The sequence below is a fragment of the Ursus americanus genome, chromosome 9 (genome assembly GCF_024610735.1).
Source record: "Ursus americanus isolate L20-20 chromosome 9, mUrsAme1.1.p, whole genome shotgun sequence".
NCBI classification, from domain to species: domain Eukaryota; kingdom Metazoa; phylum Chordata; class Mammalia; order Carnivora; family Ursidae; genus Ursus; species Ursus americanus.
Genome location: NC_142135.1, coordinates 23,949,181 through 23,971,368, shown reverse-complemented (window position 1 = coordinate 23,971,368; position 22,188 = coordinate 23,949,181). Strand labels below are relative to the sequence as shown.

General features: G+C 35.5%; 1 long non-coding RNA gene across 2 annotated transcripts in view; it reads left to right on the top strand.

Annotated features, from left to right (window-relative positions):
• LOC123797779 (uncharacterized) overlaps positions 1–20,664 on the top strand; it is a 504,316-nt gene extending 483,652 nt beyond the window's left edge. For both annotated transcript variants that reach the window (XR_015725747.1, XR_006781059.2), the window contains exon 5: positions 20,400–20,664. This is a non-coding gene — a long non-coding RNA (uncharacterized LOC123797779). The remainder of the gene's footprint in view (positions 1–20,399) is intronic.
• The last annotated feature ends 1,524 nt before the right edge of the window (positions 20,665–22,188 follow it).

Below are 22,188 nucleotides of genomic sequence, written 5' to 3'. Positions count from 1 at the left end.
AGGTGAATATTACAAGACATAGAAGATAAATTTTCTTCTCATGGAAAATGGAAGGCTTAGTTTCCTTAAGCTTTAATATCAGCAGATTTTTCTAGCATATACCAGGCAACTAAATGCAGTCATATCTCTTTTACTCGAGGGCCATTAATTTGGAACTTATAATTTATTTTTTAAATAATTTTTTATTATGTTATTTTATTTATTTTTTAATAGTAACATTTTTAATATATTATGTTAGTCACCATACAGTACATCCCTAATTTTTGATGTAAAGTTCCATGATTCATTACTTGTGTATAACACCCAGTGCACCATGCAATACGTGCCCTCCTGACTACCCATCACCAGCCTGTCGCATTCCCCCACCACTCTCCCCTCTGAAGCCCTCAGTTTGTTTCCCAGTGTCACCATACAGTATATCCCTAGTTTTTGATGCAATGTACCATGATTCATTATTTGCATATAACACCCTGTGCACCATGCAGTATGTGCCCTCCTTAATACCCATCACCGGCCTATCCCAATCCCCCACCCCCCTCCCCTCTGAAGCCCTCAGTTTGTTTCCCAGAGTCCATAGTCTCTCATGGTTCATTCCCCTTTCTGTTTACCCCTCCTTCATTCTTCCCTTCCTTCTCCTACCAGTCTTCCTGCTATTTCTTATATTCCATAAATGAGTGAAACCATATGATAACTGTTTCTCTCTGTTTGACTTATTTCACTTAGCATAATCTCCTCCAGTCCTGTCCATGTTGCTGCAAATGTTGGATAATCATTCTTTCTGATGGCTGAGTAATATTCCATTGTATATATGGACCACATCTTCTTAATCCAGTCATCTGTTGAAGGGCATCTCGTCTCCTTCCACAATTTAGGTATTGTGGACAATGCTGTTATGAACATCGGGGTGCATATGGCCCTTCCCTTCGCTATGTCTGTATCTTTGGGGTAAATACCCAGTAGTGCAATTGCTGGATCATAGGGTAGCTCAATTTTTAACTTTTTAAGGGACCTCCACACTGTTTTCCAAAGTGGCTGTACCAACTTGCGTTCCCACCAACAGTGTAAGAGGGATCCCCCTTCTCCACATCCTCTCCAACATTTGTTGTTTCCTGCCTTGTCCCTTTTTGCCATTCTAACTGGCATAAGGTAGTATCTCAATGTGGTTTTGATTTTAATTTCCCTGATGGCTAATGATTTTGAACATTTTTTCATGTGTCTGTTAGCCATTTGTATGTCTTCGTTAGAAAAGTGTCTGTTCATATCTTCTGCCCATTTTTTGATTTGATTATTTGTTTCTTGTGTATTGAGTTTGAGAAGTTCTTTGTAGATCTTGGATACCAGTCTTTTATCTGTAGTGTCATTTGCAAATATCTTCTCCCATTCCGTGGGCTGCCTCTTAGTTTTTTTGACTGTTTCCTTGGCTGTGCAGAAGTTTTTATTTTGATGAAGTCCCACAAGTTCACTTTTTCTTTTGTTTCTCTTGCCTTTGGAGTGTCATGAAAAAAGTTGCTGTGGCCAATGTCAAAGAGGTTGCAGCCTATGTTCTCCTCTATGATTTTGATGGATTCCTGTCTCACATCGAGGTCTTTCAACCATTTGGAGTTTATCTTTGTGTATGGTGTGAGAGAGTGGTGAAGTTTCATTCTTTTGCAAGTAGCTGTCCAATTTTCCCAGTTTCCCATTTGTTGAAGAGACTGTCTTTTTTCCACTGGATTTTTTTTCCTGCTTTGTCAAAGATTAGTTGCCCAAAGAGGCGAGGGTCCATTTCTGGGTTCTATATTGTGTTCCATTGGTCTGTATATCTGTTTTTGTGCCAGTACCATGCTGTCCTTGTGATCACAGCTTTGTAGTACAGCTTGAAATCTGGCATTGTGATGTCCCCAGCTTTGTTTTTCCTTTTCAACAATTCCTTGGTGATTCTGGGCCTTTTCTGGTTCCACCCAAATTTAAGGGCTGTTTGTTCCAGTTCTTTGAAAAATGTCATTGATATTTTGATCGGGATGGCATTGAAAGTGTAGATTGCTCTGGGTAGCATAGACATTTTAACTATGTTTATTCTTCTGATCCATGCGCATGGAATATTTTTCCATCTTTTTGTGTCTTCTTCAATGTCTTTCAGGAGTGATTTGTAGTTTCTAGAATATAGATCCTTTACATTTCTTGTTAAGTTAATTCCTAGATAACATACGATTTTTGGTGCTATTGTAAATGGAATGGATTCCCTAATTTCTCTTTCTTCAGTCTCATTGTTCGTGTATAGAAATGCAGCTGATTTCTCAGCATTGATTTTGTATCCCGCCACATTACTGAATTCCTCTATAAGTTCTAGTAATTTGGGGGTGGAGTCTTTGGGTTTTCCATATAGAGTATCATGTCATCTGCGAAGAGAGACAGTTTGACTTCTTCTTTGCCGATTTGGATACCTTTATCCCTTTTTGTTGTCTGATTCCTGTTGCAAGGACTTCTAGGACTATGTTGAATAATAATGGTGAGAGTGGACATCCTTGTCGTGTTTCTGATCTTAAGGGAAAGGCTTTCAGCTTTTCCCCATTGAGAATGAAATTCACTGTAAGCTTTTCATAGATGGTTTTTATAAATTGAGGAATGTACCCTGTATCTCTATACTCTGAAGGGTTTTAATCAGGAAAGTATGCTGTATTTTGTCAAATGCTTTCTCTGCATCAATTGAGAGGATCATATGGTTCTTGACTCTTTTCTTGTTGATATGATCTATCACACTGATTAATTTGCAAATGTTGAACCACCCTTGCGTCCCAGGGATGAATCCCACTTGGTCTTGATGGATAATCCTTTTAATGTACTGTTGGGTCCTATTAGCTAGGATCTTGTTGAGAATTTTGGCATCCATATTCATCAGGGATATCGGTCTGTAATTCTCCTTTTTGATGGGGTCTATGCCTGTCTTGGGGATCAAGGTAATACTGGCTTCATAGAATGAGTTTGGTAGTTTTCCTTCCGTTTCTATTTTTTGAAACAACTTCAGGAGAATAGGTATTATTTCTTCTTTGAATGTTTGGTAGAATTCCCCGGGGAATCCGTCAGGCCCTGGACTCTTGTTTTTGGGGAGGTTTCTGATCACTGCTTCAATCTCTTCATAATTAATCGGTCTGTTTAAATAATCAATTTCTTCCTGTTTCAGCCTTGGTAGTTTATAGGTTTCCAGGAAGGCATCCATTTCTTCCAGGTTGTTTAATTTATTGGCATAAAGCTGTTGATAAAAGTTTCTAATGATATTTTCTATTTCATTGGTGTTGGTTGAGACCTCTCCCTTTTCATTCATAATTTTATTAATTTGGGTCCTTTCTCTGTTCTTTCTAAGGCCAGTGGCTTATCGATCTTACTTATTCTTTCAAAGAACCAGCTTCTAGTTCTGTGCTCTACTGTGCTCCTGGTTTCTAATTCATTGATCTCTGCTCTAATCTTGATCACCTGCCTTCTCGTGTGTGGGTTAGGCCTGTTCTTCTGTTCCAGCTCTAGCTTCTTGAGGTGAGGATATAAAAACTGCATTTTAGATTTTTCTATTCTTTTGAGTAAGGCTTGGATGGCTATGTATTTTCCCCTTAGGACCACCTTTGCAATGTCTCACAGGTTTTGGACTGATGTGTTTTCATCTCATTGGTCTCCAGAAATTGTTTAAACTGATTTTTAATTTCCTGGTTTACCCAATCAGTTTTGAGCAGGATGTTTCTTAGTTTCCAAGTGTTTGAGTTTCTTCCAAATTTTTCGTTGTGATTGAGTTCCAGTTTCAAAGCATTCTGGTCTGAGAATATGCAGGGAATAATCTCCGTCTTTTGGTATCAGTTGAGACCTGTTTTGTGACCCAGCATATGGTCTATTCTGGAGAAAGTTCCATGTGCTTTTGAAAAGAATGAGTATTCTGTTGTTCTGGGTTGTAGTGTTCTGTATATATCTATGAGGTCCATCTGGTCCAGTATGTCATTCAAAGCTCTTGTTTCTTTGTTGATTTTCTGCTTAGGTGATCTGTCTATTGCTGAGAGCGAGTGTTGAGGTCCCCTGCTACTAACATATTATTATCTATATGTCTCTTTATTCTGGTTAAGTGTTGGCTTATGTATCTAGCTGCTCCCCTGTTGGGAGCATAGATATTTATAATTGTCATATCCACTTGTTGGCTACATCCTTTAAGAATAATATAATGTCCTTCTGTATCTCTAACAACAATCTTTAGTTTAAAATCTAATCTGTCTGATGTGAGAATTGCTACCCCAGCTTTCTTTTGAGGTCCATTGGCATGAAAAATGGTTCTCCATCCCTTCACTTTCAGTCTGGATGTATCTTTAGGTTCAAAATGAGTCTCTTGTAGATAGCAAATGGATGGGTCATGTCTTTTTATCCAATCTGCAACCCTGTGGCGTTTATGGGAGCATTTAGGCCATTCACATTGAGAGTGATTGTTGAGAGATATGATTTTAATGATGTCATGTTGCCTGTGAAGTCTTTGTTTCTAAAGATTGTAAATTTCTGTTCTGTATCACTCTTGGGGCCTTTTTACTTTTATAGAACCCCCTCTTAATATCTCATGTAGGGCTGGTTCGGTGGTTACAAATTCCTTCAGTTTCTGTCGATCCTGGAATGTCCTTATCTCTCCATCAATTCTGAATGACAGCCTTGCTGGATAAAGGATCCTTGGCTGCATGTTCTTCTCAGATAGAGCTTTGAAAATACCCAGCCAACCCTTCCTAGCCTGACAGGTCTCTGTAGACAGGTCTGACATTATTCTGATATTTTTCCCTCTGTACGTAAGGATTTTCTTCCCCCTGGCTGTTTTCAATACTGTATCCTTGGATCTAATATTTGTGAATAGCACTATGACGTGACGTGGTATAGGTCTCTTCTCATTGACCTTGGGAGGGGTCCTCTCTACTTCTTGGACATGAATGCTTGTTTCCTTTGCCAGATTAGGGAAATTCTCAGCTACAATTTGTTCAAAATCTCTTCTAGACCTCTCTCTTTCTCCACCTCCTTGGGGATGCTGATGATTCTGACATTGGAATGTTTCATTGAGTCAGTAATCTCCCGTAATCTACATTCTTGAGATTGGACTTTTTTGTTTCCATTTTAACTTTCCATTTAACTTTCCATTTTCACTTTCTCTTCTACCATCCCATCCTCCAATTCACTAATTTATTCTTCCACCTCATTTACCCTGGCCGTCAGAGCATCCAGTTTGGACTGCATTTGATTCATAGAATTTTTAATTTCTGCCAGACTCGCTCTCATTTTCGCCCTTGAGATTCTATATTCTCGTTAATATTTTCATTAATTTTTTTTTCAAGCCTACACATCATCTTGACCATTGTTACTCTGAACTCCATTTCTCCAATTTGGTTATATCCATATCCATCAGTTCTCTGGTAGAGGCCACAGTCTCTGTCCTTTCTTTGCTGAGGGTTTCTCCTCATCATCATTCTGATGAGGAGAGGTTGTGGGGATGCACAGAGACCAAATTATTAACCAGGACCCAGGCAGTGTGCACTTGTTTTATAGGGACCTTAGGGATGTGAGCTTCTTGATTTTTCAGCCTGCCTTCTGGGGGGGGGCCTGCCGCGCCGATATTCAGGCAACCCTGTTTGGGTAGAGTTGCCCCGTCCCCTGCGAGGGGGGATGGGGATGGGCACAATGTGAACAGTATTTACCGGCTTTTGTTCTCTGGCGGTTTTCCCTGGTGGTTTTCTGTGCCTTTTCTGAGTGTCAGAGCAGCAGTGGCCGTACCCTAGCCTATGTCTCAGAACAGAGAGATCTCAGTCCGCTCTCCACTGAGCTCTCCTGGCCACTCTAAGTCTGTTTCCATAGGTGCTACTAAAAACCCCTCAGCGTCCCGGGATGTGTGCCCCACAGCCACTCTCCCAGCCCTCACTTCCAGGGCCGGCACGTCTCTGACCTTTGTGCTTCTAACACTGCCGCTCCTGGCTCCTGTGCATGCTCCCGAGCTCCCGGTTTTAGTCTAGTTTGAGTGTGTGCTCTGGAGCTCCGGTTTTCAGTTTGGACGCATGCGCTTCCAAGCTCCTGGTTTCAGTCCAGTTCCAGTGAGCGCTCCAGAGCTCCGCCTTTCAGTCTGGTTGCACTTGCGTTCCTGGGCTCACGGTCTCAGTCTGCTTTCTCGTGGGTGTCGGTCAGGGAGTCAAGCCGCCTCCCCAGTGCAAGTGGCTACTGCTTCCTGGTGTCCGAGCACAGCGGCTCCCTCCCCCTTCCATTTATCTTCCGATATCTGTGCGCGGATTCAAGGCTCCCCGCTTCGTACCTCCATACTCAGCGCTGGAGATGTTCATTTGTAGATCCAGATGTACCTTCATGCATCTCAGGCTGATTCTGTGGGTGTTCAGGATGGTTTGGTAGATATCCAGCTCGATTCAGGGGACCAGCTGAAGAAGGGGTGCCCTACTCCTCCACCATCTTTTTTCCCTGTCGGAACTCATCATAATTTAAACAGGTAATGAGTTAAAAATTTTTTAGTTCCTGTATTGAAAGAATGAGTGTATGTCTACATCTCCTAACTTTACATAATCTACAGGAACCAACATTTTTCCAAGAGAATTCATTCGTAAAATATTATTGGAGTGTATATTTAAGCTACTTAAGTGTTTTTAAACACCTTCATTTTCTAGATATATTATATACAAATTAGAAATAACACGTTATATTTTTATAATGATAAATTTTACATTGATTTTAGATATGCTCAGTGCTTATGTGATTGCTTTATTTAATCCTCTCTCAAGTAGACTAATTATGTCTCATCTACTACACAGAAAGCTACATAAGGGCTGGGAGTATATTTCTATTCCTCACTATACTCCCCTCCAAGCTTGGCACTTAAATTTTCATTGAATAAAACATTATTCTTTCTAAAATCTCTACACAGTAAGTAACTGAGACCAAGAAATGATAAAAAGATTATGCTGCTTGTCAAAGGTCATGCTTCTAATAAAAGTTACAATCTGGATTTGTCTCAAGCAATCTGACCAAGAGCCTGAATGCTGAAGTACTTGTATCTAACAAAATAATGACACCTGTAAATGCTACTAATTTATTTACCCCAGTAAATTCCTCCTTGTTTTAATGTAAAAAGTTCTTTAACCAAACCCTTCGAGATAGGAGGCAAGTATGGAATGAGGGAATTATTTTTGCTCTTCTTATGCTACCTGGAGTTAGACTAACATATGTTACATGGAATGCTGAGAGGAACAAAGAAGATTATTATATGCAAAATAAGTATGTGGCTCCACAATTGTCTGCAGGCTATACTGTGTATCTTGAGAGATAATTCTCCAAAATTTTAATATTGTCCCTCAGCCGTAATGGATAATCTATTATATATAGTTTATCCATCAGAAAGAACACTTCCCCTTTTGCCTATGATAGCTATGTATACTCTAGGTTTTAGGAAGATACCTCTGTCAAGGAAAAAAAAATCTAAAATGTGGAAATAAATAAAGAATATAGCATGTCATCTCAAAGTCACCTAGAGACACTGTTTAGCAAGTTCATTCAAGAATTATTTCATGTTCTCAGAAATCTTAAATGTAATTGATTTTGTGATTTAACATTTGAATAAACTGTGAATTTACATGAAAACTTACAAATTTCTATTTAGAAGAAAGGATACTACTAGAGGTGTTTTTTTTTATTTTTTTTTAATTCTCTATAATACCAGTTTTGTATCTAACTATTGTTCTAACAATTACTTTCTTTTTCAAAATGAAGAGCCAGTTCTTCAAAATGTTTTCTTTTTAAACCAGCTATATCACCTATTAATTCTCTTGTTAGTTAATGGGTTGAGTAAAATATTTGTTATGTGATTATATTTGTATGAGAGTCGTGTTTTTAACAGAAGATTATACTTCGAATGAGTGTGTGCAAGATATCAATACCCTTTAGCCAAAGATTACCAGGCATACCCCTGTATTTGAACAAGCTGGACTCATTATTCTCACAATGAGGGATAATGTATGTGTTGCGTACTTGAGTGTTTCAGTGACAGAGTGATAGGATTTATTATAGGATTTTGGCTTTTATTAAGTGATAATAGAAAAGTTTAAGGGAGCAGAGCTTTACCTTGGTTTTGGTGCTGTCAGGAAGCAGGGTTAATTTTATGGTTGGGTATTAAATGGATCTTATCTAGAAGGAGTAACAAATAAAACTGTAATTGGAAAAGAAGTATCAGTCATTCATGTTTCTCTTTCTTAAAAGAAAAAATAATGATAACAACAATAATAATAGCCCACTCCTTTGTGATTCAGAGGATTGTGGGAAAGAGAAGGACAACAGGCCAGAGGGGAGACAAATCAGATGTGTACTTCCCAAATTTACCCTTCATACTATAGGAGTTGGCCCATTCAGATCAGGGGCCTGGCATTTCACACCTCGTTACCCTCTTTGGTGTTACTGATATCGTGCTAAAAACTTTACTAGACTAGAATAACCTTTACAGGAAAGGAATATCTTCACTGAGCATGGAGGAACAGACCCCCTGTGTGTCACAGCAGTCCTCAGTGGGAGAAGAGGTGAGACAGGGTAGCCAGGGATTGCTAATAGGTTCTGAGCAAACCTGAGACCAGACCACAGATCTCATCAGCCAGATTCAGATTCCTTCCATTGATGTCAGCAGAGCAGGCATTCCCATGTTGGTAAAAGGCAAGATTCTGGAAACTAACTAAGGTCATGGATATCTTGTTCAAGGACATAATTTTTCCATCCCACAATGGAATTGCATTATCCATATCACACATCAACACATATGTGCGCACACACACACACACACTCACACACACACAGCACACACTGAGGGATTAACCTGAAACACTGAGTCTTTGGTTCATAAGACACCAAAGTAACTACCTGAATGAACTACTTATGTTATCAGATGACACTATATTAAAAATTCCAGTCAACATTGAGTTGTTACTCTTTTTACAGAAAGCTGAGGTTTAGAGGGAAAGCAAGATAGCTAATCAATATACTCTGTGCATTTGATATATAGCGTGAAATAAAATTTTTGACCCATAAAATGGATTTATGACACTCAATAAATATTAACTATTGGTATATTTATTAAATTTAATTAGTCACTTATAAAATATTTAATTATAATGAGTACTAACCAATGCCTATGTTGAAAATAATTTTATTGGATTAAGGTTAAAAAGAGAAATCTTGTTCTGGTATTCATTTTTATAACAAATTGGATATACAAAAAATGTTTTTAAATTTTTTGATAAATCAGTCACAGCCAAATGGCAGTTTTTAAGCCATTGGATGTATATAATGAATAGATGGCAATATTTTATCATGTGTTATTTTTACTACAAGTGATTTGTTTTGCATTATTATAAATTTTTGAGATAAAGTGTAATGAGATTAATCTATTAAACACTATGAACCAACCAATCAGCTTACAAAATAAATAAAATAGAATTATTTATACAACTGTGTGCATTACTAGACCCTTATACTTTGCTAAATATCTATCATCTATTTATCAATCATTATTTCAGAACTATATTCAATATGTAGATATTAATATATGCTCGGTCTATAACTTGCCTTTATTGTTCAGCATTTCTTCTCCTTAAAAAAAATTATATATGTTGATTCATGGATCTGGCTAACTTTTAAAAGATTTACAGTATTCCTTTTCACAATTTTGCAACTTTCTTACCCATCACCCTTCTGATGAATTTTTAGTGTTTCTATGCTTGTTTATTATAAACTATTTGTGATAAACTCTCTTAAATATTTCTCTTATTATCCAAGTAAAAGAGGTATATATTATGCATATCCATGCATGTCTTCAAGTTTACTAGAAATTTCTAAATTACTCTCCAAAGTGCTTTTATTTGTAAAATTTTGAATCCCATCACGATATTGCTGTTTCTATGTTTCATACTACCAGACATTTAAATTTTTTGTTTCAATCTGATGATAACTTAAAATTTTTCCCCTAAAGTCTTTGCAGAGATTTCACTGTCCCACATGTAGAGAACAAGAAAAAAATATAGAAAAAGGTTGTACCTCATCTACCTCTGTTTCATAGCCTCCAAAGCAGATACTTTCATGGGCTGCCTCTTCCCCAGCTTTATTTCAAGAAAAACTATATTTTTCTCAAGGTTACAAATCTATGGTTAAACTCTGAAACAGTCTTTGCAACTCCGTACAAAGTAAACAAGAATTTTGTTTGATTTTTATGTTGGGGAGGGGCAAGACCAGTATTTTTCATCCACTTAAAATGAATGTACATCAGATACAGTGGATCTAAGTGTTGTGGAAACCTGAAAATGAAATAAATAAAACCAGTGGTGATACTTTAACCAAAAAGGAAAATGTTTAAAACACCTGTTAGCAAATTTGTACGTGAACTACCTGTAATTTATCTTTAAAACAATGAAAATCACGATGTTAAATTCAGTTCCATTTGTTTTGCCATAATGTTTTTTAAAATTATGTTATCAAAAATGCTTTACACTGAAGAGGACAAGATGGATTATTACTGGATATAAATGAAAGCAAAATATGGTAACAATTTTGCTCAGAAAGGATGATTAGAAAGATTGTGTTTTTACATTATTCATTTACATCTCCTTTGATGGAAAGTTTCTTAAACATAGAAAACTTAAGTTTCCTGATGGAAGTAAACTCTGAAAATGGCATCCTTAGTTCTATGATGTTGAATTTTTTTTTTAATTTTTCAGGATTTTTTTCATTTCACAAAGAAGAAAATCCAAAGTTCTCAGCATAGCCTTTAGCACTCAACTTGATCTGACTTCTGCCTGTTTTTCAGATCTCAATTCATATATCTTTCCCCCTTCCATAAAAAGCTACATCATGTTCCATATTTTTGTTTTAAAGATTTTATTTATTTATTCGACAGAGATAGAGACAGACAGCGAGAGAGGGAACACAAGCAGGGGGAGTGGGAGAGGAAGAAGCAGGCTCATAGCAGAAGAGCCCGATGTGGGGCTTGATCCCAGATCGCCGGGATCACGCCCTGAGCCGAAGGCAGACGCTCAACCACTGTGCCACCCAGGCGCCCCCATGTTCCATATTTTTAAACTGTTTTCCATTCCTCCACTATGACAATATTTCTTCCAGTATAGGGACTTTACATTTGTTATATATATCTGCAAGTGCTCTCCCACTCAGCTTTTGCATAGCCAACTGTTTCTTTTTATATAGATCTTTGGAAAACAATTATCTCTTCATAGAGATTTTTCCTGCTGCCTCCAGTCAAAGAAACAGTCACTATGTAACTTGCCCCTGGGTTTATTTTTGTCACAGCATGATGTATTTCACTGACCCATGATGTCAATAATAGTAAGAAATGCTGTTATTTAACAAATCATTGAGAAAGAAAAGATTGCTGCCAATTTGTATTACAATGCAATCATATTGCCTAGACTTTGTATATATATATTTTGAAAGAGGTTCCTCAGAATTGGCTACATAAATATTTTTCACATATTTTCATTATTAGATATTGAAATGAAATATGTATTCACTTACCTGAAATCTGTGATAGGAGTTTTTCCTGACTATAAAATTTCCCACATAAAGGTTGGAACCAGCCATCGAATAAAAGACTATAATAGGTGTTAAATAAGTTTGAGACCCAATAAACTGAGTAAAGACAAGCTTCAAATACCTAAGTAATTTCTATCCACATTTTTTACCCAGCTTTATTGAGGAATAATTGACAAATAAAAATTGTATATGTATAAGGTGTACAACAAAATGTTTTGGTATAAGTATACTATGTGAATTGATTACTCCAATCAAGTTAATTACCATACCTATCACCTCACATACCACTTTTTTTGTCCATGCTATGAAAACACTTGAAATTTACTCTCTTAGCAATTTCAAGTATACAGTGCATTAAGTATAGATAATGTGTAAGTATAGATAATGTATAAAGATGATATTCCATGTATTTGAATGTTTTGAAGTTCTGTGTCCTAGAGGAAAATATTAAAATAATCATGAAACTCCAACCAGGTTTCAGGAACTTTACTGCCAAAGGAATGATTAAAAATATAATTTATTGTTCATGAGAAATTATAATGTGTGGAGGACGTTTACAGAAGCAATTTAAATGTATTGCCAAATAATATCTCTATATCCGCTATAAAAAAAAATGTTAAAACAAAGGAGAAGAGGGAGAAGATTTACATCTGGACTTTGATTCAAATTTTTATACTATCATTCTGGCTCTATAACTTACAGTTGACCCAACATATGTTACTTGATGATAGGAGCACTCATCCAATATTTACTTGTGAGGATAAATGAGAGAATACATTCAATGAATTTAGCAAAGTGGCATGGTAATAATTTTACTAATAAAAATAAGCATTCCATTAAAGAATAGATTATTGTTTCATATTTTCAGTAGTTTGAGATAAGTATATAAAATAATGACAAATTTTGATTTTTTATATAAAATATGTTATTATATTTTACAACAAAACTTTTATTTATTATTTATTATTTATTTATTTACTTGACAGAGAGACAGTGAGAGGAAACATAACCAAGGGGAGTGGGAGAGGGAGAAGCAGGCTTCCTGCCAAGCAGGGAGCTGGATGTGGGGCTTGATCCCAGACCCTGGGATCATGACCTGAGCCAAAGGCAGAAGCTTAACGACTGAGCCACCCAGGTACTCCTTGCAACAAAGATTTTAATGAAGGAATTTTAACCTTTATTTTAATGTGTCTGGAAATTATCCTTTGGAAGTAGTGACAAGATCACCATCTAGTGGCCAACCATCATGAATTACAGACACGTGATCCCAGCAAAACTGGAAAGGCTTTCAGAAATTACAAGCTCAGTCACCATATGCGCAAAGCCTAGATTTAATATACATATTTCAAATCTGAAAAGTGAAAATGTGTTTAAAGTGGACCCAACAGGCATCATATTCAGTATCGCGTAACCATTCTATTCACAAAGGGGGTGATATATAAAAGCTTGTTAAATTTTTTTTTTAAAGATTTATTTATTTATAAAGAGAGAGATAGAGCAAGCAGAAGTGGTAGGGACAGAGGAAGAGGGAGAGAGAATCCCACTGAGCACGGAGCTGGATTTGGGGACTCAGTCTCACAACCCTGAGGTCATCACGACACAGCCAAAACCCAGAGTTAGGCGCTTAACCAACTGCGCCACCCAGGCACCCCTGTTAAAATTACATTTGAAAGATAAAAAACATGCTGCAACATATTTGAGGAAATAAATAGGAGGTAACCTTCATCAGACAAAATATGGAGTATGTATGTAAAAGGTCATATATTTTAAAGAGATAAGGGACATGGGCTCTGGATTTAGCCACATTTTTTATACATTTCAACTCTGTCACTGTCCAACTTTGGGACTTTGGCAAGTTATTTAAACTCAAGTTATTTAACCTAATTGTTTCATATATTTGTGAATCATTGCTATGCCATAAATCATAGCAGTATTATGAAGATAATAGTGTTTTCATTTCCTTCAGGTATATTCCCAGAACTGGAATTCCTAGATACTATGGTAGTTCTATTTTCAATTTTTTGAGAATTCTCAATACTGTTTTCCATAGTGGCATACCAATTTACAGTTTCACCCATAGTACACAATAGTTCCCCTTTCTTCACATCCATGCCACCATTTATTATCTCTTGTCCTTTTGATGATGGACATTCTAATAGCATGAGGTGATATTTCACTGTGGTTTTAATTTTCGTTTACCTAATAACTAAATGTTAACCATCTTTTCACATACCCATTGGCCTTTCATATCTCTTCTTTGGAGAAGTATCTATGCAGATCCCTTGCCCATTTTTCCATTAGTTTATTTGTGGTTTTGCTATTGGGTTGTAGTTCTTTATGTATTTTGTATATTAACCCCTTTTCAGATATATGGTTTCCAAATATTTTTCCCATTCCATTGGTTGTCATTTCACTTTGTTAATAGTTTCTTTTGCTATGCAGAAGCATTTTAGTTTGATGTAGTTCCACTTGTTTAATTTTGATTTTGTTGGTTGTACCTTAGGTGTCCCGTCCAAAAGATCATTATCAAGACCCATGTCCATAGGCTTTGTTCCTATGATTTCTTCTAGGAGTTTTGTGATTTCAGATCTTACATTTCAGTCTTTAATCCATTTTGAGTTCATTTTTGTGAGTGATGTAAATTGTTGGTCCAGTTGTATTCTCTTGCATGTGAATATATTCAATTATCTCAGCATCATTTACTGAAAAGACTGTCATTTCTCAATTGATTATTCTTGGTTCCCTTGTCGAATATTCGTTGACTATATGTGCTTGTATTTATTTTGGGACTCTTGAATCTGTACCATTGCTCTATTTGTCTGCTTTTCTGTTAATACCATCCTGTTTTGATGACTATAACTTTCTAGTATAGCCTGAAATGAGGAAGTGTGATGCCTCCTGCTTTGTTTTTCTTTCCCAGGATTTCTTTGGCTATTCAGAATCTCTTCTGGTTCCATATAAATGTTAAGAGTGTTTTTTTCTACATCTGTGAAAAATGCCATTGAAATCTTGGTGGGCATTGTATTTAATCTATGCTTTTGGTACTACTGATATTTTAACAATATTAATTCTTTCAACTACGAACATGGATACCTTTCCACTTAACTTTTGTCTTCTTTGATTTCTTTAATAAGAGTCTTCTGATTTTCAGAGTATATATCTTTCATCTCCATAGTTACATTTATTCCTAAATATTTTATTGTTTAGATGTTGTAAATGGTATTAATTTCTTTATTTCTTTTCCATAAAATTTATTTTTACTGTGTAGAAGCACTGCTGAGTTTTGTGTGTTAATTTTGTATTTTGCAACTTTACTGAATTCATTGATTAGATCTAACAGTTTTTTGTTTGAGTCTCTAAGATTGTCTCTCTATAAAATAATGTCATCAGCAAATAGAAACAATTTAATTCTTCCTTTCCAATTCTGATGTTTCTTATTTCTTTTTCTCATTAATTGCTCAATGACTTCCAGTACTATGATGAGTAGCGGTGGTAAGAGTGGGCAGCCTTGTCTTGTTTCTGATCTTGGAGGGAAAGCTTTCAATGTTCCAGCATTAAATACAATGTTAGCTATGGACTTGTCATATATGGTCTTTATTATATTGAGTTATGTTCCTTCTATGCCTAATTTATTAACAGTTGTTATGAATGATTTTTGAGAAATGTCAAATGTTTTTTCTGTGCCTATTGAGATGATCATATGATTCTTTTCTTTTATTCTATTAATGTGGTATGTCGTGTTAATTTATTTGCACATGTTGAACTATCTTGAATCCCAGTCAGAGATAAATCCCACTTTATCATGGTGAATGATCCTGTCAATGTGCTGCTGAGTTCAGTTTGCCAGTATTTTATTGGAAATAAATATTCATCTTCTATTCATCAGGAATATAAGCCTATAGTTTTCCTAATGGTATGTTTTTCTAGTTTGGTATCAGGGTAATGCTGGCCTCATAAAGAATGAGTTTGAGAGTGTTCTGTCCTTTTTGATTTTGGGGAAGAGTTTGAGAAGCACTGGTGTTAATTTTTTAGATGGCGGTAAAATTCACCAGTGAAGCCACATGATCATTGGGAGATTTTTGATTACTAATTCAATCTCTTTAGTAATAATTAGTCTACTCATATTTTCTATTTCTTCCTGATTTAGTCTGGATAAGTTGTATGTTTCTAAGAGTTTTTCCAATTCTTCTAGGTTGTCTAGTTTGTTGGCATTTAGTTGTTCATAGTATCCTCTTACGATCTTTTGAATTTCTGAGGCATCAGTTGTAATATCCTTTATCATTTATAATTTTGTTGATTTGGGTCCTTTTTAAGGTTTTTTTATCCCATACTTAAGATTTATTGTTTCTATTTATCAGTTACTTAAAATTTATTCATTCAACAGTCTTTGCTGTCAATTTACCTAAGGATATCAATAGCAACAAAAATTAGTATAATATTTATACATGGAAATCAAGTGTAGTATGTTTTAATTAATAAAATATTGTTACAGTATAATTTTAAATCTATCAAGCAGATATTCTGTATTTTTATTTGAAATATCTGTTTTATTCACAACTTGGTATTATTCTTCTAGAAAGGTAATTTTTAAAACTTTCTTTTTCTTGTTTTTTTATTTTCGCATTTTGAATGAAGCAATAAACATATCTCAAAAAAGCACTCAGAGATTAGATACAAATATTAAATCTAATTTTTGCAAATAGAAAACTTATGTTGTAAGTACTAATGTTTAATGAATCTATTATGGTTGACTATTGAATATTACTATGGACATGTGATAGGAATGAGTTTGGCAGGGGTGTCCGGGTGGCTCAGTCAGTTAAGCAGCTGCTTTCAGCTCAGGTCATGATCCCAGCATCCTGGGATCGAGCCCTGTGATGGGTTCCCTGCTCAGTGGGGAACCTGCTTCTCCCTCTCCCTCTGCCTACTGCTCTGCCTACTTATGCTCTCTCTCTATCTCTCTGTCAAACAAATAAATAAAATCTTAAAAAAAAGAATGAGTTTGGCATACAAAGATGGAACTGGCATATGTTCCTGAGCATAGTTCAGCATTTTTGCTTAACTGTGCAGATCTGATTGAAATTATGATGTTTTTTCAGCAGTAGCCTTTTTTTTCTAAATTATATTCATTATGAACTAGTCCAAGTAAACTATAAATGTCCCATTATATATCTTATGTTCTTCCTAGATTGCTGTTTTAAAATCTACTTCAGGTGGTAGAAAAAATAAACTACTTTGATTTAAGAGCAAGGGTGGGACTGTGAAAACTGAGTATAATTATAAGGAAAGAAGCTCAAAGTTTCAAATCGGAGTATATATGCAGGACTAAACTTATTGGAAGAGCTAAGAAAAATCACTAAATTTGAAAACAATGATTTCTCAAGTTTTTTTTTCTTTTCTTTTTTTTTAAGCTGCATGTATTGAATATATAAACTCAGTGAGCTTGGGGATATCTATACACCCATAAAACCATCATCACCACCACCACCAAGGCCATAAACATACCTGTCACTTACCAAAGTTTCTTCCATCCCTTTATTGGTATTATTTTTTGTGGTGAAAACACTTAACATAAGATGTATACTCTTAGCAAATTTTAAGTGTACAATATACTATTGTTACCCACAGGCTCTATGCTGCATAGCAGATCTTCAGAATTTATCTTATAAAACTGACACTTTGCACCTTTAAGCCCTTTAACCAGCATCTCCTCATTTCCCCCTCCCCCTCAGCTCCTTCCTGGTAACCACTATTCTACTTGGCTTCTATGAGAGAAACTGACTTTTTTCAATTCCACATATAAATTAAGGTACATGGTATTTGTCTTTTTATGTCCATTTTACTTCACTTAGTGTGCCCTTAAGATGCCCTCCAGGTCCATCTGTTTTGTCACAAAAGTAGAAAGGTATTCTGTGTTCATGGATTGGAAGAATTGATATTGATAAAATGTCCATAATAACCAAAATGTTCTACAGATTCAAGTTTTATCAAAATCCCAATGGCATTTTTCACAGAAATAGAAAAAGCAATCCTAAAACCCAAGTGGAATCATAAAAGATCCAAAGAGGTGATGCAATCTTGAAAAAGAACAAAATTTAATTCATCACACTTCCTGATATCAAATCATATTACAAAGTTACAGTAATTAAAGCAGCATGATACTGGCATAAATATAAACATAAAGACCAAGGGAACAGAATAGAGAACCCAAAAATAAATCCATGTATCTAGGGTCAACTGATCTCCATTAAGGGAACCAAGAATGTGAATAGTTCCAGGTTTTCTTAAAGCACACATTAGTCAAGCAACACATTTGCCATGGAAAGGCAGTTCTTTATTTTAAGAACTACTTTCCAAAGCACAGTACTGGTGGATAAGAGACTGAATTTTAGTTCCAGCTATAATATTAAATGGCTATTTGACTTTGTAAAAATCAATCAATTTTAATGAAATCACTTAATCTTGCATTGCCACATATTAATAATGCTCTGAATTATGTTAACTCTAAATTATCTCTGAATTATTACAATTAAGATGTATTTCTTTCTTTGATTGAACTATATTCAAATAATAAAATTCCATGTAGACTGGTTCAGCACGTACACATTTGCAGAGAAATGCTGATAGAGATGGCAGCGTAGGTAGCTCACAAAGTATCGACCGCATTTTGAATTTCCTGTAAATTTGAGCTACTTTGAGCCTTTACAATTCCAAAGATAGGGTACACTCAGATTAACCTAGTCAGATAAATCATTTTAATGTAGTATTCTTTAAGCAAACTACCTTATATAAGAATTTCACATTTACCTATTGAGTTAGGAACAGCTTTGTTTATTTAAAGAAGAAAAGGAGGAAGAAAGTAATGAGTAAAAAATTAATGGCTAAAAACTTCTTTTACTCTAGAAACTTTAAAAAACCTATCTCTACATGTATTAGGGCAGGTAGAATCTTGTCTTGTGTTCATAACACCCTGAACATATCACTATAACATATCATTATATTTGTTCTTACTTCATAACTTTGTGGTCATATGTTTCTCACATTGACAAGTTTGAAGGCAAAATATTTATTCTTAAGAATCAGACCAGTATCTGGGGCACAAATAATATTAAACAGTAACTGTTTGACTAAATAAATAGATAGATGAATAGATGAATTGATTAATACTACATTATTAAGCTGCAATAATTACAACTGTTTATGAGTTTCTTCACTGATGCTATGTCCTGCATTGAACTGACATGTTAAGAATGATATGAATTTAGAACACTATGGTAATAGTATTTATTGTTTCTGGTTGTTTACATTTTAGTAAATAAAACAATCCTTGGACAATGCATATGAACTTCAACATAATTATTGGTTTCCTATTGGGATGAAATAAAGAAAATGAAATGAGGTTGGGCATTAAATGACTTTGACTAATTTCAAAAGCATGTCAGAAAAAGAGTTAATTACCACCTGTCATTAGCATATAAAAGGGTATTCTGCTAAGTGAAATAAGTCAAGCAGAGAAAGACAATTATCACATGGTTCCACTCATATGTGGAATACAAGGAATAGCATAGAGGACCATAGGGGAAGGGAGGGAAAACTGAAGGGGAAGAAATCAGAGAGGGAGACAAACCATGGGAGACTCTGGACTCCAGGAAACAAACTGAGGGTTACAGAAGGGAAGGGGGTGAGGGGATAGGGTAACGGGTGATGGGTATCAAGGAGGGTACGCGTTGTGATGAACACTGGGTGTTGTATGCAACTAATGAATCATTGAACACTATATCAAAAACTAATGATGTACTATATCTTGGCTAATTGAACATAATAATAATAAAAAAATGTTAGCGGAAACATTTGAATAAATTATATTTCTAAAAGTTGGTTTAGGAAATTTGAAATGGTATCCTCCATTTCTTTTGAAAAAACTTTCAAGGTGGTCAAAAACAACAGAAAGTTTTGTTGTGAGCAGAAGCCTTCTGACTAGAGCCATGGATCATTCATTTTCAAAAATAGGCATTGTTGCATCTAAATTAGTAAGCATTAGAAACTGGGAGGGTCAAGGACTTACTGATAAACTTCTCTAGTTGGTTTTCTTCTTTCTTTTTTTTAAAGTTTTGATTTTAATTCCAATTAGTTAACATACAGTGTTATATTAGTTTCAGGTGTACAATGTAGTGATTCAGCACATCCATACAACATCCAGTGCTCATCACAAGTGCACTCCTTAATCCCCATCACTTATTTCACCCATCCACCCACTCATCTCCCACCTGGTAGCCATCAGTTTGTTCTCTGTAGTAAAGAGTCTGTTTCTTGATTCTTGATTTCCCTCTCTCTCTCTCTCTCTCTCCCTCTCTCTATCTCTCTTTTCCTTTTCTTTGTTTTCCCTGACTTGGTAACAATAGGGAAAAACTTAATAAGATAAATTTAACAATCTGAAGCTCAAGAGGGACAACCAAAGTATTTTGCTTTATAGAACTTGAAAAATGGTTTTTGCTTACCATCAGTATTAGTAAGTTCTTCAAAATTCAATCATAGATCAATTTAGTGCATTCCCTCCCCACTACTCTGAATGATTTGCAAAAGTCCAATAATATGAGAAATACTGTTCCTGAAACAAATATAGATGTGATTGAAATAAATAATAGGTATTATATTTTTAAAATGAGATTTTCAGTACATTAAAATTTGTATTGTACAAAGTTTACTAAAGGAAAATAATAATTGTAGCTATTTTACAAGGATGTAAATATTTAAATATATGTTTTAGTTTGAATCTCAGTATTTTTTTGTGTTTGCTTACTAATTTCTTATAAAGATCAATTGTCTCCCTCATTCTACAGCATCATTCCATCAGAAGAGCTTCATGACTTTATGATGCTCCTCCAGTGGTCAAGGTAGAGAAAAAAATTTAAAGATTTTTTTTCTTTGTGGATTTAAATACCTATATATCTCTATCTCTATCTATCTATCGATATTTTAAAGTTTTAGATATTGTCTCTAAGCTTCTAATTTCTGTCTTTCTCCAGATCCCCATGAATCTTAACAGTTTGCACCAGGGAACCTCTTACCTACACTTTTTCAGTATATGCTCTATACAAAGGCTCAGAAGGCTCTAGGGGGAGGGGGGCAGAGTGGTGGTTGGTGGAGGGGGGTGTGGGGGGGGGGCTGGTTTCTTGCCTGTGTTTAATTTGCTAAAATCTATGCCCTGCCGTTGATACAATTTAGCCTGGTGGAAAATGTGAGGTTTATAATTATTGTGTCTGCAATTCACACAAAAGTGCCTTGGTATATTCAGGAATCGATAACTAGCTAAATCTGACAGTAATGGTGACTTGTATCTGAGTGAATTGTGTAAGCTACAGTAAGAGAGATATGTTGCACCTAGGCTATGTTGAATATCAATACAGCAAAGTTCGATTACATTCCAGACCTAGCTTAGAGAAGCAGACCATTTATTAATATTATCGATCCATTCCCGGTAAGTTACTGCCTTTTCTAAGTTCTAAAAGTCATACATTTATATGGAAACCATTCTCTGTATCAAAATATCTAATTGTTGTTAAGCTTTAAAGAGATGAGTTCCACAGAGAGGCTAGGTCTCAATACCCTGTGTCTGAGCCTTTTAAGTATTTACTTGATTTTGAAATTTAAGGGTGATTAAGTTTCACTGATTTTCAAATAAATGCAGAAATTTGTAAGCAAAACATGTTCCAGTGCTCCAAAATGCATTGAATGGGTGTTATTTTAACGTACCTTATATGTAAGAGATGACTGTCAGAAAGTAAGATAAAATCCTCAGGCCAAGATTGAGATAGCTCAGTGGCTAAGACTACAAAACATCCTACTGGAAAGGAACACAATAAAAATAGTTCCATTGTCTTTAGAAACCTAGCCTAAAAACAGGACAAAAGAAATCAGCATTGAAGATGATGAGAACTCTGTCTTCTGCCTGATAAAGTAGTAACTCCCAGTCATATTATGTGGGGTCAGTAGCAGCATGCTGATTTATGATCATCACAGAGTAAAAGACAACATGGATGTGTTTATCCACAGTGATTCTGATTTAGAGCTACCAGATGTTGTTGGCACCTTTTACCATGAGATTTGGTTCATTTAGTCAAAACGATTAGTAGAAAAACACATGCTAGAGTGCATCTACTATCCTGTAAGCAAAGCTGAGGCAATGATGGAGCAAAATAGCTTATCCACAGTAGTCAGCGGGAAGTTTTATTCTGTCCCCTCTCTTCATTAATCTGTACACATGACTGCTTGGAGAGACAGTGAGTTGATTAGGTCTGCAGCACCATCAGCATGCAGACACTCATCACTACTTCTCATTTTCATATGACCCAGATGGTGTAGCTGCTTGACTGCAATTTTCCTTTATATGTGTTTTTAATAGGTTCCTTTTTTAGATATTGACTTTGCACCCTCTTACGGATATTTAAAACCAAGCTGAATTAACTTCTCTTTTAGTAACAACTTGAGGTAACCACACATTGAAAAAAAATACTCGTTCATAATAAAAAGAAAAGATTGTTTTCTAATTATCTCTGTGCTTCAAGGAACCTCCTATGTCAAAATTATTAGTTAATTGGTTTTTGCATTGTCCTGATAAGCATAGTTGAC